Source organism: Rhinoderma darwinii, assembly GCF_050947455.1.
Source record: "Rhinoderma darwinii isolate aRhiDar2 chromosome 5 unlocalized genomic scaffold, aRhiDar2.hap1 SUPER_5_unloc_12, whole genome shotgun sequence".
Classification (NCBI taxonomy): Eukaryota; Metazoa; Chordata; class Amphibia; order Anura; family Rhinodermatidae; genus Rhinoderma; species Rhinoderma darwinii.
In genome coordinates this window covers 28,102-43,075 of record NW_027461768.1, presented here as the reverse complement: position 1 = coordinate 43,075, position 14,974 = coordinate 28,102, and the positions used below count along the sequence as shown (strand labels likewise).

Sequence of the window (14,974 nt, the reverse complement as noted above, 5' to 3'; positions counted from 1 at the left end):
GGTGAATGAGCTGTTCCAATGTGAAATGCCGGAAACACAGAAACACAGAAGACACACACACACACACACACAACAAGAGGTGGCAATGTATTCATTAATTGCATTTAATAAATGAGCTCATTATCACACATGACTGTACAAATGCATTGTCCAACAGGTGTTGAAATAATGGGATTAAAAGGGGAGATCCCTTCAGAAAGACAGAAACAATGGCAAAGAGAAAAAACACTTTTGGAATCTGATTTTAGTCAACACATAAGGGAAGGGTGCACCGGTCCTGGAAATACTGCAATACCAGGTCAATGCGTGGAGTGGACAGAGCAAGCTCTATTTCCATCTCCCTGTTCTAAAAATCCATTTAATATATGGTCCCCAGATAGGGGACGTATCAGATATTAAACTGATAAGAACAGATAAGGTTTCAACAAAGTTTTTTATTGGCAAAAATATTATATTTTACAGACTTTTTTTTAAAATTGAAACCACAAGATAAAATCAATGGCATAATACATAAATATTCATACATTTAAATGAATACAAAAGTAATAATAATAAGACCAGTAATACAGATGTTATAATAAAAGTACAGAACAATAGCAGGATAAAATTTATACAGGGCATAAAAGACATAAAAGAATAAAACCATTTTTATTTACAATGTTATGGTATTCCACATTTGCAAACACCACATGGATGTTGCTTCTTTTACCCCTAGCTGCTTTTTGTCCCTAAGATAATAAATGTACATTTCACTTAGGGCATATTTGACACAATTTTTAACATCAATAAAATCATGTTTAAAAAGCAGAATGTTCCTAACCTTCCAGATGGCATTCTTAAAACAGTTTAAAATGATCCAACAGACCATTTGCTGTTTAAAACTTGGGCAGTTAAAAAGACCATAAAACACGTATTCAAATTTAAGATCTTTAAGACCGCAGGCCCATTTCAACAATGGGCCTACCTTCCTCCAAACCTCCTGTGCATATGGGCAGTTCCAAAACAGGTGCATTACCGTCTCGTCGTCACCACACCTGTCTCTCGGGCACTTGGCTCTCGCCACCAGTCCTCGCCTATGCTGGAATTCACGGGTAGGGAGGCACTGGTGAACGATTGCCCAGGCAAGGTCCTTGTGCACATTTGCCATAAATTTCCCGAAAACGTTCCGCCACACCACCTTGGACCTTGCCTGTGAGAAATTTGAAACTGCCAGTGTATCCTCCTGCCGCCTACAGGAGAGTGACACTTTTTTCTGGTCCCCCAATATGTCAGGCTCCAATTCTTGGAGACCTAGGAGCCTGACAGTTTTTTCGAGCACCGCATATTGTTTTGGGGGACACAGAAGCACAGGAGAATTCAAAGGGACACGAAACCATCGTTTAAAAATCATGCCCGTAGCGTACTTTAAAAAGTAGCTAAAAATACCATCAGAATTATACATTTTAAAACAGAAGCAAAAGTATTTAATGTAAAAGAAGTTAAAAAGGTTAGGAACATCTCTCCCGCCATTGTCCTTACATCTGTACATAAAATCACGTTTTAGTTTTTCCATTTTGGAACCCCATAAAAACATAAAACAGATCCTGGTCACTTTTTTAATATATAAAATTGTTGGAGGGAAAACCATAGCTACATAAAGCATTATGGGTAATAAAACAGATTTAATTATTAAAACTTTTCCCTCCATGGTGAGATTTCTCAAATTCCACATTAAAACCTTTTTTTCCATTTTGGCAATTACTGAATCCCAATTGGGTCTCCCATCGTTTTCTTGATTAAAAACAATTCCTAAAATTTTTATCTGATCCTGCTGCATGTTAACTCCTGGTGTCACAGAGGAATCCCATACACCAGTATAAAAACAGTCACATTTATCAACGTTTAATTTAAAACCAGAGGCTTCACAAAAAAAGCCGGTGTTCCTCAATGCCCTTCTCATAGAAGCGGCGTCTGGGCATAGGATGGTGGCGTCATCCATATAGCCTAGGATTTTTACCTGGTTCCCCCTTCCTCCAGGTATGGGCACGCCTCTGATGACTTTATCATCTCTTATTAGGGTGAACAGAGGTTCAATGGCACAAATAAAAAGGAGCGGAGACAACGGGCACCCCTGTTTCACCCCTGATAAAAGAGGAACACCTTTAGTTAAAAATCCGTTGATAGAAATTTGGCTAAAACAGGATCGATATAAAAGCTTAATACGTGTTAAAATAATTTCAGGAACAGCCATCTTTTTAAGAACCATAAAAAGATATTCATGGGAGACCCGGTCAAAAGCCTTCTCGAAATCTAAGGATAAAATAGCAAGGCTTTGACCCCTTTCTTTAAAATACCAAATGATGTCACGTAAAATATTCAGGGACTCAGTAATTGACCTCCCAGGTACCCCACATACCTGGTTTGGATGGATTAATTTATGAATAAAAGGTTTAAAACGGATTGTTATTAGTTTAGCTAAAATTTTACAATCAACGTTTAAAAGAGTAATAGGGCGCCAGTTTTTTAACTGGTCCTTCTCACCTTTTTTAAAAATTAAGGACACAATCCCCCTCCTCCAGGAAGGGGGCAGCTCTTCAGTAATAAAAACTTCCTTATACAATAAAAACATGTCATTCTTTAAAATTTCCCAAAAAGCATGATAAAATTCGATGGGCAGACCATCTTCCCCAGGAGCTTTCCCATTAGAAAAACTTTTAAAAGCAAATAAAAGTTCCTCCAAGGTAATATTACGGGATAAAACTTCCTGGTCTAAAATATCTAGCTTGGCATCAAGGGAATTAAGAACATGTTCTAAAAAGGAAGGATCAATATTTTTCTTGTTAAAAAGAGATTGGTAGAAATTAAAAGCAGAATTTAAAATGCCGACCATAGTGGTTTCTCCTTCAAGGTTTAAAATGACATCTCGTTTATCCATTACCTTTTTGAAGAAGAACCGGGAACACTTCTCGCCATCCTCGAGGTACTTTACATGTGAATTAAAAATTATTTGTTTCCCTTTCTCTTCTATGGCATGTTTTATTTCAGCTTTAAGATTTAAAATATCATCATCAACATCCATACCAATCTCCTTCAATTTAAAAAGTACATGTAAACGTTTATTAAGAACATAAAACCATTGTTTTTTCTCTTTTGCTTTCTTCTTACCTGCTCGAATAAAAAAAGCTCTGATTTTGGGTTTAATGCCCTCCCACCAGTGTAGCATAGGCTGACTGGGCGCTCTATGGGACTGCCAACACTGGTAGGTCCGCACAAACTCCTCTTTAATGATGGGGTCCTCCAGGAGTGTGGTGTTTAGTCTCCAGGGACCCCTACAAGCTTTTTGCTCTCCCTCTAGCTCCAGGTGCACCGAAAGGAGCTTGTGATCAGATAAAATATTTGTTAAAAGCAAACATTTTTTGGGAATAAAACTATTAGAAGTGAAAATAAAATCAATTCTGGAGCTCACTCTTCCATTGGACCAGGTGGGGCCTGGGTCCGCAGGCAAGAGTTCCCTCCAGCAATCTTTCAATTTAAAATCACCAATAAAATTCTTGAGCAGGTAAGAAGTACGGTCAATTTTTCGATTAAAATCCCCACCCTGCCGGTGTTCTCCATCACGTACACAGTTAAAATCACCACCCACCAGCAGGGGGGTAGACCCAACACAAAACAATGGTAAAATCTCTAATAGTTCTGCCCTCTCCTGTTTGGTAGGAGGGGCATAAACGTTTAAAACACGAATTAAAATTCCATTAAAAAGCAAATGTATTAAAATAGCTCTGCCGGGCATGATTTCAGTCACTGTTTGGATGGAGATAAAACGACCTCGGCAGAGCAATCCAACCCCCGCAGAGCGACAGTCATTTCCACCAGACCAGACTGAGGGGCCTAGTTTCCAGTCCATCTTTAAATCTTGATATTCCAAGTCATTAGGGATTCCACATTCTTGAAGCAGGCAAAGGTCAAAGTCCACAGTCTCTAAAAATGAAAATAAAGCAGTCCTGCGGACAGGGCTCTTTAGGGACCTCACATTTAGTGAGGCGACTTTGATAGGAACCAACATAGTCTTAGTTGAGGTCAGAGTCCGAACCAGAAGAGTCGTACTCGGAGATCAGCTGCGAGTCTGGACCCCCTTTTTGAGGGGTCAATAAATCTTGGATGTTGGTAGGGTCAGAGCCAGATACGTGGGCGGCTCCAACCCCCACACTGCTCTCATCCGAACTCCGATAGGCAGCTTTCCTCCGAACTCCGGACTCCTCTTCCTCTCGCTGTCTCTTTGCAGAATGGCTCCTATCCATCTCCTCGAAGTCGCTCTCACCCATCTCTGGCCCCTGGCTGAAGATATCGCTGATGTCCTTACTGGGCAGCTGCACAGGGGCCTGTGAGGTCCCATCACTCTTGGCAACCTTTGCCTGCTTACGGGGAGCCTTCATCGCAAGCCCCTCCACAACCGCAGTGGAGGAACTTTGCTCCGACCCCCCCGTTGACCGGTAATGGTCAAAACGAGGCTCCAATCCAGCATATTTTAGGGTTTTCTTAATGGAGCCCTCGTCTGACACAGAGTGTCTCCGCTCCATGCCCACACTCTTGGGACAGGCGTCAGGTCCTACTGCAGAACCTACGGAGCCACGACGCCTGTCGCTAACCACTGCCTCAACAGGGTCCACTGCAGGCGGAGCAGAGGACCTGTTTGCAGAGGTGCCGGTCAACTTATGTCCAGCAGAGTCAGAATTCCTCCTGCTCTGCCTGGACCCGGTGGAATCCCTATGGCCGTCCCTCGAGGCTGACATCGGTGGGCCCCCCGATGGAGCTGTGAAGGACTTTGGCCTGGACCCCTCAGTCGTCAATGCTCGTTTTGGGGCATTACCAGCGGCGTCTGCACATGTTGCAAACTGCCGCTCTGGCCCTGGTCTGGGTGGCCCAGATTTCGCTCTGCGGGGGCAATCTTTAAAAGCATGCCCAGTCATGCCGCACAGATTGCACAACACCTCGGAACTGCATTTTGCCGCCACGTGTCCAACCTGGCCACACCTGTTACACTGCACCACATGGGGCCGGTCACAATGTTCTCTGGTGTGGCCATATCTCAAGCAGTTCCGGCAGGCTATTGGCATCTGGGGGTAAAATAAGAATCCTCGATTCTTCCCAATGGCAAAGTTCTGGGGTGGGTGATGTAAGCCTCCAATGCCATTGGGATCCTGGCGGAACTTCACCCAATATTTCCTTTTGCCGTTCCAGAAGCTCTGGGTGTTCAAGATTTTGTGTGAGAAGCGGACCTCCCTGCAGTAACGACTGAGGAAGGTTTCAATGTCACACTCTGAGACAAATGGACTGAACATGCACATCACGAGCGGGACTTCTTCCTCCCCGTAGAGGAATAAAAAGTTCAGTCCATTTAGCCGCTCCTCACTCTGGTCCGCATCAGACAATCTTTTGTGCATGTTGTCGCAACATGCCGCGGCCGTAAAGGATATGGTGTACCGACCGCGGCTTTCCTGGTCATTGAGACACAGGATGTCCGCCCGCTTGAGCCCCAGGAAGTCCAGCAGAATCACCTCCACAATGAAGCGAAGGTTCTTCCGCTGGCGATGGCCTTCTTCCACCTCGATGCGGACGGACTGGCGCAACCGGGTGTCCCCGGATGCAAATCCAAATGTAAATGGCATTTTCAGTGCCTGGGGGCTAAGCCTGTCCCTTATAGCAGCAAGGGCTCAGATTCCACAATTAAGTGGAACCCTCCCCCAAGGCCAAGGATTAGGGTACCCCAGACACCTACGAAGCCCGATAAACGCCCTCGGAACGCTCTTAGAAAAACGCCTCAAGGCCGGTTGACCTCTTGGGTAAGGCGCGATCGCAACTCGTTGTCCGGGGGCTAAGCCCACTCCCCAAATAGCAGCAAGGGGGTGAAGTCTCTCTGTGAAAAGAGACGATCCCCCAAGGCCAAGGAGCAGGGTACCCCGGACACCTCCCAACAAAACCAGATGCAGAAATACTACACCTGATCTTGCCAAAAGGCCGAGAAGCGATAACCCGAGCGGCCCTTGCCTTGCCCGAGCCTGTCCCATACTGCTGTTCACCCCTTGCAGCGATTCAGCCTACTCCTAGGCAATTCCATGGGGCCCTGCAGGCTCACACACATTTACAGCTACTAAGCGGGAGGTGAATAAAGGCCGGAGAGGAAGCCAGACAGGATTTGCTTCTTTTGCTTGCACCACAATGCAGTGCTGAAAGAGGAGGAATCTACATAAAAACGCCTTCCTGGCAACGCCCAAATGCCCTCCTGCCATGCAGATAAACACTGGCAGCGGCAGCAAGTGCATGCCCACAGCCACCCCTTGTTCCTTCACACCTTGTATCAGCTTTAATCCAGTCCTGTGCTGCCTGCTGAGCAGCACTGAACAACACTGCCTGGGCCCAGGCTTTTATCTCTGAGGCAGGCCCCATTATGATGTCAGAAAGCTGGCTCTGGAATCCTGAGGGCTCCACTATGACACGTGCAAAGTTCCGTCTGAACTTTATATAAGACTGTGAGGCTCAGTCAGTCACTCAGTGTTGCCTGAGAGGGCAACACTGCAACAGCCGGCCGCCAGGCTGTCTTTTTTTTGCACATTTATTTGCCTCCAGGAGGCCACAAGAGGGAGACAAGGGACTGCAAAATGGAAAATAGGCATCCACCAACTTTACAGACAACTTCTCTTTGCTCCTACAACCTCCATCCTTGCACAGTTTGTTATTCTTCCAGGTAACATAGTAACAAATCCAAATTGCTGCTCTCTTTGTAGGCAAGCAAGGGTTTGTTGCAACTGCAATTCTTACTTCTTCTTGAAATGTAGGGACGACAGTACATTCCATCACATCCACCTAGTGTACACAGGTAGGTCCATTGTGGCGGGTAGGCGGCTGGCTGCTTTAATGGCTGTTTGCTGTTCCCCTACTCCACTCCACTCCACTATTTGACTGTGGTGCTGCATCAATCAGTGGCTGGCTCAGGTGCAGCTCTTTAACTTACCTAGGAGGGAGGGAGGGAGGGAGGGCGGAGAGAAGACAAGGAAGGTGAATGAGCTGTTCCAATGTGAAATGCCGGAAACACAGAAACACAGAAGACACACACACACACACACACAACAAGAGGTGGCAATGTATTCATTAATTGCATTTAATAAATGAGCTCATTATCACACATGACTGTACAAATGCATTGTCCAACAGGTGTTGAAATAATGGGATTAAAAGGGGAGATCCCTTCAGAAAGACAGAAACAATGGCAAAGAGAAAAAACACTTTTGGAATCTGATTTTAGTCAACACATAAGGGAAGGGTGCACCGGTCCTGGAAATACTGCAATACCAGGTCAATGCGTGGAGTGGACAGAGCAAGCTCTATTTCCATCTCCCTGTTCTAAAAATCCATTTAATATATGGTCCCCAGATAGGGGACGTATCAGATATTAAACTGATAAGAACAGATACTACACTTGATCTTAGCCAAAAGGCCGAGAAGCGATAACCCGAGCGGCCCTTGCCTTGCCCGAGCCTGTCCCATACTGCTGTTCACCCCTTGCAGCGATTCAGCCTACTCCTAGGCAATTCCATGGGGCCCTGCAGGCTCACACACATTTACAGCTACTAAGCGGGAGGTGAATAAAGGCCGGAGAGGAAGCCAGACAGGATTTGCTTCTTTTGCTTGCACCACAATGCAGTGCTGAAAGAGGAGGAATCTACATAAAAACGCCTTCCTGGCAACGCCCAAATGCCCTCCTGCCATGCAGATAAACACTGGCAGCGGCAGCAAGTGCATGCCCACAGCCACCCCTTGTTCCTTCACACCTTGTATCAGCTTTAATCCAGTCCTGTGCTGCCTGCTGAGCAGCACTGAACAACACTGCCTGGGCCCAGGCTTTTATCTCTGAGGCAGGCCCCATTATGATGTCAGAAAGCTGGCTCTGGAATCCTGAGGGCTCCACTATGACACGTGCAAAGTTCCGTCTGAACTTTATATAAGACTGTGAGGCTCAGTCAGTCACTCAGTGTTGCCTGAGAGGGCAACACTGCAACAGCCGGCCGCCAGGCTGTCTTTTTTTTGCACATTTATTTGCCTCCAGGAGGCCACAAGAGGGAGACAAGGGACTGCAAAATGGAAAATAGGCATCCACCAACTTTACAGACAACTTCTCTTTGCTCCTACAACCTCCATCCTTGCACAGTTTGTTATTCTTCCAGGTAACATAGTAACAAATCCAAATTGCTGCTCTCTTTGTAGGCAAGCAAGGGTTTGTTGCAACTGCAATTCTTACTTCTTCTTGAAATGTAGGGACGACAGTACATTCCATCACATCCACCTAGTGTACACAGGTAGGTCCATTGTGGCGGGTAGGCGGCTGGCTGCTTTAATGGCTGTTTGCTGTTCCCCTACTCCACTCCACTCCACTATTTGACTGTGGTGCTGCATCAATCAGTGGCTGGCTCAGGTGCAGCTCTTTAACTTACCTAGGAGGGAGGGAGGGCGGAGAGAAGACAAGGAAGGTGAATGAGCTGTTCCAATGTGAAATGCCGGAAACACAGAAACACAGAAGACACACACACACACACACACAACAAGAGGTGGCAATGTATTCATTAATTGCATTTAATAAATGAGCTCATTATCACACATGACTGTACAAATGCATTGTCCAACAGGTGTTGAAATAATGGGATTAAAAGGGGAGATCCCTTCAGAAAGACAGAAACAATGGCAAAGAGAAAAAACACTTTTGGAATCTGATTTTAGTCAACACATAAGGGAAGGGTGCACCGGTCCTGGAAATACTGCAATACCAGGTCAATGCGTGGAGTGGACAGAGCAAGCTCTATTTCCATCTCCCTGTTCTAAAAATCCATTTAATATATGGTCCCCAGATAGGGGACGTATCAGATATTAAACTGATAAGAACAGATTTTTTTTTTTTTTTATTGAAAGCCCGAGTCGTGCTTTCTATCACCCAAGTGCATAAAAAGTGCAGAGGTGCCACACAAAAAGTGCACAAGGATGCGGTCTATCGCAGCCCTTCTCTTAAAAGAGAGAGGCCCCGCATAACCATTCCCTGACCCTCCAAACCATAGGCCTAGAGGATCAAGGATCGATGGTCCCCCCTCGCCGAAGCTTAGGGAGACCCAAACACACTCCTAGGCTTCTACCTGGGCTGCCACCCCAGTGTCCACCTAGGAGCCTGCATCCTAGTTGCACCTCCCCTCCGAAGAAGGGAGGCCGGGTTGCAGGGGAAAAAGGAACCAGAAGGCCACACATTTTCCCCCTAGACCTCAGGAGGGTCCCAAAAGGGCACCGCATCCCAAAATCCTTGTGACAAACGTGACAAACACACAGTGAAAAACAAAATTAAATAAGTGGATGTGCGCTGTAATACAGCCTGGACATCCGCCAGGTATAAAAAATTCCTCATCTCCCAGCCAGAAGGCCGGGAGAATAAAGGTGTGTGCTCATATAGCGTGAAAGAGAGTGCGTGCAAGTGTGCCTTCACTCAGTGGGATCCCACCCCCAGTGAGTTAGGGCACCCCAGGGTCACCAGCCCTGGGGCACATAGCAACTCGGGCTTCCAAACTACCCGGCCTAATGACCTCGATCCGGCGGTCGCCTGGTCACCTACAAATGGTACCTTTAAACCAAATGCGTACACCAGAGCGATGACCGTTGTGGTTCCCTGCCCTCACCTCGGCGTTCTGTCATCCCCCTACGATGGCCCACGTACCACCGGCAGGGATGATTACTAACCTCAGCTTGAGCAGGTACTACACTTGATCTTAGCCAAAAGGCCGAGAAGCGATAACCCGAGCGGCCCTTGCCTTGCCCGAGCCTGTCCCATACTGCTGTTCACCCCTTGCAGCGATTGATTCAGCCTACTCCTAGGCAATTCCATGGGGCCCTGCAGGCTCACACACATTTACAGCTACTAAGCGGGAGGGAGGTGAATAAAGGCCGGAGAGGAAGCTACACAGGATTTGCTTCTTTTGCTTGCACCACAATGCAGTGCTGAAAGAGGAGGAATCTACATAAAAACGCCTTCCTGGCAACGCCCAAATGCCCTCCTGCCATGCAGATAAACACTGGCAGCGGCAGCAAGTGCATGCCCACAGCCACCCCTTGTTCCTTCACACCTTGTATCAGCTTTAATCCAGTCCTGTGCTGCCTGCTGAGCAGCACTGAACAACACTGCCTGGGCCCAGGCTTTTATCTCTGAGGCAGGCCCCATTATGATGTCAGAAAGCTGGCTCTGGAATCCTGAGGGCTCCACTATGACACGTGCAAAGTTCCGTCTGAACTTTATATAAGACTGTGAGGCTCAGTCAGTCACTCAGTGTTGCCTGAGAGGGCAACACTGCAACAGCCGGCCGCCAGGCTGTCTTTTTTTTGCACATTTATTTGCCTCCAGGAGGCCACAAGAGGGAGACAAGGGACTGCAAAATGGAAAATAGGCATCCACCAACTTTACAGACAACTTCTCTTTGCTCCTACAACCTCCATCCTTGCACAGTTTGTTATTCTTCCAGGTAACATAGTAACAAATCCAAATTGCTGCTCTCTTTGTAGGCAAGCAAGGGTTTGTTGCAACTGCAATTCTTACTTCTTCTTGAAATGTAGGGACGACAGTACATTCCATCACATCCACCTAGTGTACACAGGTAGGTCCATTGTGGCGGGTAGGCGGCTGGCTGCTTTAATGGCTGTTTGCTGTTCCCCTACTCCACTCCACTCCACTATTTGACTGTGGTGCTGCATCAATCAGTGGCTGGCTCAGGTGCAGCTCTTTAACTTACCTAGGAGGGAGGGAGGGAGGGAGGGCGGAGAGAAGACAAGGAAGGTGAATGAGCTGTTCCAATGTGAAATGCCGGAAACACAGAAACACAGAAGACACACACACACACACACACACACACACAACAAGAGGTGGCAATGTATTCATTAATTGCATTTAATAAATGAGCTCATTATCACACATGACTGTACAAATGCATTGTCCAACAGGTGTTGAAATAATGGGATTAAAAGGGGAGATCCCTTCAGAAAGACAGAAACAATGGCAAAGAGAAAAAACACTTTTGGAATCTGATTTTAGTCAACACATAAGGGAAGGGTGCACCGGTCCTGGAAATACTGCAATACCAGGTCAATGCGTGGAGTGGACAGAGCAAGCTCTATTTCCATCTCCCTGTTCTAAAAATCCATTTAATATATGGTCCCCAGATAGGGGACGTATCAGATATTAAACTGATAAGAACAGATACTACACTTGATCTTAGCCAAAAGGCCGAGAAGCGATAACCCGAGCGGCCCTTGCCTTGCCCGAGCCTGTCCCATACTGCTGTTCACCCCTTGCAGCGATTCAGCCTACTCCTAGGCAATTCCATGGGGCCCTGCAGGCTCACACACATTTACAGCTACTAAGCGGGAGGTGAATAAAGGCCGGAGAGGAAGCCAGACAGGATTTGCTTCTTTTGCTTGCACCACAATGCAGTGCTGAAAGAGGAGGAATCTACATAAAAACGCCTTCCTGGCAACGCCCAAATGCCCTCCTGCCATGCAGATAAACACTGGCAGCGGCAGCAAGTGCATGCCCACAGCCACCCCTTGTTCCTTCACACCTTGTATCAGCTTTAATCCAGTCCTGTGCTGCCTGCTGAGCAGCACTGAACAACACTGCCTGGGCCCAGGCTTTTATCTCTGAGGCAGGCCCCATTATGATGTCAGAAAGCTGGCTCTGGAATCCTGAGGGCTCCACTATGACACGTGCAAAGTTCCGTCTGAACTTTATATAAGACTGTGAGGCTCAGTCAGTCACTCAGTGTTGCCTGAGAGGGCAACACTGCAACAGCCGGCCGCCAGGCTGTCTTTTTTTTGCACATTTATTTGCCTCCAGGAGGCCACAAGAGGGAGACAAGGGACTGCAAAATGGAAAATAGGCATCCACCAACTTTACAGACAACTTCTCTTTGCTCCTACAACCTCCATCCTTGCACAGTTTGTTATTCTTCCAGGTAACATAGTAACAAATCCAAATTGCTGCTCTCTTTGTAGGCAAGCAAGGGTTTGTTGCAACTGCAATTCTTACTTCTTCTTGAAATGTAGGGACGACAGTACATTCCATCACATCCACCTAGTGTACACAGGTAGGTCCATTGTGGCGGGTAGGCGGCTGGCTGCTTTAATGGCTGTTTGCTGTTCCCCTACTCCACTCCACTCCACTATTTGACTGTGGTGCTGCATCAATCAGTGGCTGGCTCAGGTGCAGCTCTTTAACTTACCTAGGAGGGAGGGAGGGAGGGAGGGCGGAGAGAAGACAAGGAAGGTGAATGAGCTGTTCCAATGTGAAATGCCGGAAACACAGAAACACAGAAGACACACACACACACACACACACACACACAACAAGAGGTGGCAATGTATTCATTAATTGCATTTAATAAATGAGCTCATTATCACACATGACTGTACAAATGCATTGTCCAACAGGTGTTGAAATAATGGGATTAAAAGGGGAGATCCCTTCAGAAAGACAGAAACAATGGCAAAGAGAAAAAACACTTTTGGAATCTGATTTTAGTCAACACATAAGGGAAGGGTGCACCGGTCCTGGAAATACTGCAATACCAGGTCAATGCGTGGAGTGGACAGAGCAAGCTCTATTTCCATCTCCCTGTTCTAAAAATCCATTTAATATATGGTCCCCAGATAGGGGACGTATCAGATATTAAACTGATAAGAACAGATACTACACTTGATCTTAGCCAAAAGGCCGAGAAGCGATAACCCGAGCGGCCCTTGCCTTGCCCGAGCCTGTCCCATACTGCTGTTCACCCCTTGCAGCGATTCAGCCTACTCCTAGGCAATTCCATGGGGCCCTGCAGGCTCACACACATTTACAGCTACTAAGCGGGAGGTGAATAAAGGCCGGAGAGGAAGCCAGACAGGATTTGCTTCTTTTGCTTGCACCACAATGCAGTGCTGAAAGAGGAGGAATCTACATAAAAACGCCTTCCTGGCAACGCCCAAATGCCCTCCTGCCATGCAGATAAACACTGGCAGCGGCAGCAAGTGCATGCCCACAGCCACCCCTTGTTCCTTCACACCTTGTATCAGCTTTAATCCAGTCCTGTGCTGCCTGCTGAGCAGCACTGAACAACACTGCCTGGGCCCAGGCTTTTATCTCTGAGGCAGGCCCCATTATGATGTCAGAAAGCTGGCTCTGGAATCCTGAGGGCTCCACTATGACACGTGCAAAGTTCCGTCTGAACTTTATATAAGACTGTGAGGCTCAGTCAGTCACTCAGTGTTGCCTGAGAGGGCAACACTGCAACAGCCGGCCGCCAGGCTGTCTTTTTTTTGCACATTTATTTGCCTCCAGGAGGCCACAAGAGGGAGACAAGGGACTGCAAAATGGAAAATAGGCATCCACCAACTTTACAGACAACTTCTCTTTGCTCCTACAACCTCCATCCTTGCACAGTTTGTTATTCTTCCAGGTAACATAGTAACAAATCCAAATTGCTGCTCTCTTTGTAGGCAAGCAAGGGTTTGTTGCAACTGCAATTCTTACTTCTTCTTGAAATGTAGGGACGACAGTACATTCCATCACATCCACCTAGTGTACACAGGTAGGTCCATTGTGGCGGGTAGGCGGCTGGCTGCTTTAATGGCTGTTTGCTGTTCCCCTACTCCACTCCACTCCACTATTTGACTGTGGTGCTGCATCAATCAGTGGCTGGCTCAGGTGCAGCTCTTTAACTTACCTAGGAGGGAGGGAGGGAGGGAGGGCGGAGAGAAGACAAGGAAGGTGAATGAGCTGTTCCAATGTGAAATGCCGGAAACACAGAAACACAGAAGACACACACACACACACACACAACAAGAGGTGGCAATGTATTCATTAATTGCATTTAATAAATGAGCTCATTATCACACATGACTGTACAAATGCATTGTCCAACAGGTGTTGAAATAATGGGATTAAAAGGGGAGATCCCTTCAGAAAGACAGAAACAATGGCAAAGAGAAAAAACACTTTTGGAATCTGATTTTAGTCAACACATAAGGGAAGGGTGCACCGGTCCTGGAAATACTGCAATACCAGGTCAATGCGTGGAGTGGACAGAGCAAGCTCTATTTCCATCTCCCTGTTCTAAAAATCCATTTAATATATGGTCCCCAGATAGGGGACGTATCAGATATTAAACTGATAAGAACAGATACTACACTTGATCTTAGCCAAAAGGCCGAGAAGCGATAACCCGAGCGGCCCTTGCCTTGCCCGAGCCTGTCCCATACTGCTGTTCACCCCTTGCAGCGATTCAGCCTACTCCTAGGCAATTCCATGGGGCCCTGCAGGCTCACACACATTTACAGCTACTAAGCGGGAGGTGAATAAAGGCCGGAGAGGAAGCCAGACAGGATTTGCTTCTTTTGCTTGCACCACAATGCAGTGCTGAAAGAGGAGGAATCTACATAAAAACGCCTTCCTGGCAACGCCCAAATGCCCTCCTGCCATGCAGATAAACACTGGCAGCGGCAGCAAGTGCATGCCCACAGCCACCCCTTGTTCCTTCACACCTTGTATCAGCTTTAATCCAGTCCTGTGCTGCCTGCTGAGCAGCACTGAACAACACTGCCTGGGCCCAGGCTTTTATCTCTGAGGCAGGCCCCATTATGATGTCAGAAAGCTGGCTCTGGAATCCTGAGGGCTCCACTATGACACGTGCAAAGTTCCGTCTGAACTTTATATAAGACTGTGAGGCTCAGTCAGTCACTCAGTGTTGCCTGAGAGGGCAACACTGCAACAGCCGGCCGCCAGGCTGTCTTTTTTTTGCACATTTATTTGCCTCCAGGAGGCCACAAGAGGGAGACAAGGGACTGCAAAATGGAAAATAGGCATCCACCAACTTTACAGACAACTTCTCTTTGCTCCTACAACCTCCATCCTTGCACAGTTTGTTATTCTTCCAGGTAA

At 46.9% G+C, this 14,974-nt stretch overlaps 6 non-coding genes and 1 pseudogene across 6 annotated transcripts; all 7 read right to left on the bottom strand.

Annotated features, from left to right (window-relative positions):
• Positions 1–261: 261 nt before the first annotated feature.
• LOC142685175 (U2 spliceosomal RNA) lies at positions 262–453 on the bottom strand. The gene has a single exon (XR_012854719.1). It is a non-coding gene; the product is annotated as a U2 spliceosomal RNA (small nuclear RNA).
• Positions 454–7,292: 6,839 nt separating this feature from the next.
• On the bottom strand, positions 7,293–7,483 carry LOC142685210 (U2 spliceosomal RNA). Its single transcript, XR_012854732.1, has one exon. It is a non-coding gene; the product is annotated as a U2 spliceosomal RNA (small nuclear RNA).
• A 1,278-nt stretch (positions 7,484–8,761) lies between these two features.
• Positions 8,762–8,943, bottom strand: LOC142685189 (U2 spliceosomal RNA). The gene has a single exon (XR_012854725.1). It is a non-coding gene; the product is annotated as a U2 spliceosomal RNA (small nuclear RNA).
• A 787-nt stretch (positions 8,944–9,730) lies between these two features.
• LOC142685219 (U2 spliceosomal RNA) lies at positions 9,731–9,800 on the bottom strand (annotated as a pseudogene).
• A 1,302-nt stretch (positions 9,801–11,102) lies between these two features.
• LOC142685198 (U2 spliceosomal RNA) lies at positions 11,103–11,293 on the bottom strand. Its single transcript, XR_012854731.1, has one exon. It is a non-coding gene; the product is annotated as a U2 spliceosomal RNA (small nuclear RNA).
• Positions 11,294–12,587: 1,294 nt separating this feature from the next.
• LOC142685186 (U2 spliceosomal RNA) lies at positions 12,588–12,778 on the bottom strand. Its single transcript, XR_012854724.1, has one exon. It is a non-coding gene; the product is annotated as a U2 spliceosomal RNA (small nuclear RNA).
• A 1,286-nt stretch (positions 12,779–14,064) lies between these two features.
• Positions 14,065–14,255, bottom strand: LOC142685173 (U2 spliceosomal RNA). The gene has a single exon (XR_012854718.1). It is a non-coding gene; the product is annotated as a U2 spliceosomal RNA (small nuclear RNA).
• Between the last annotated feature and the right edge of the window lie 719 nt (positions 14,256–14,974).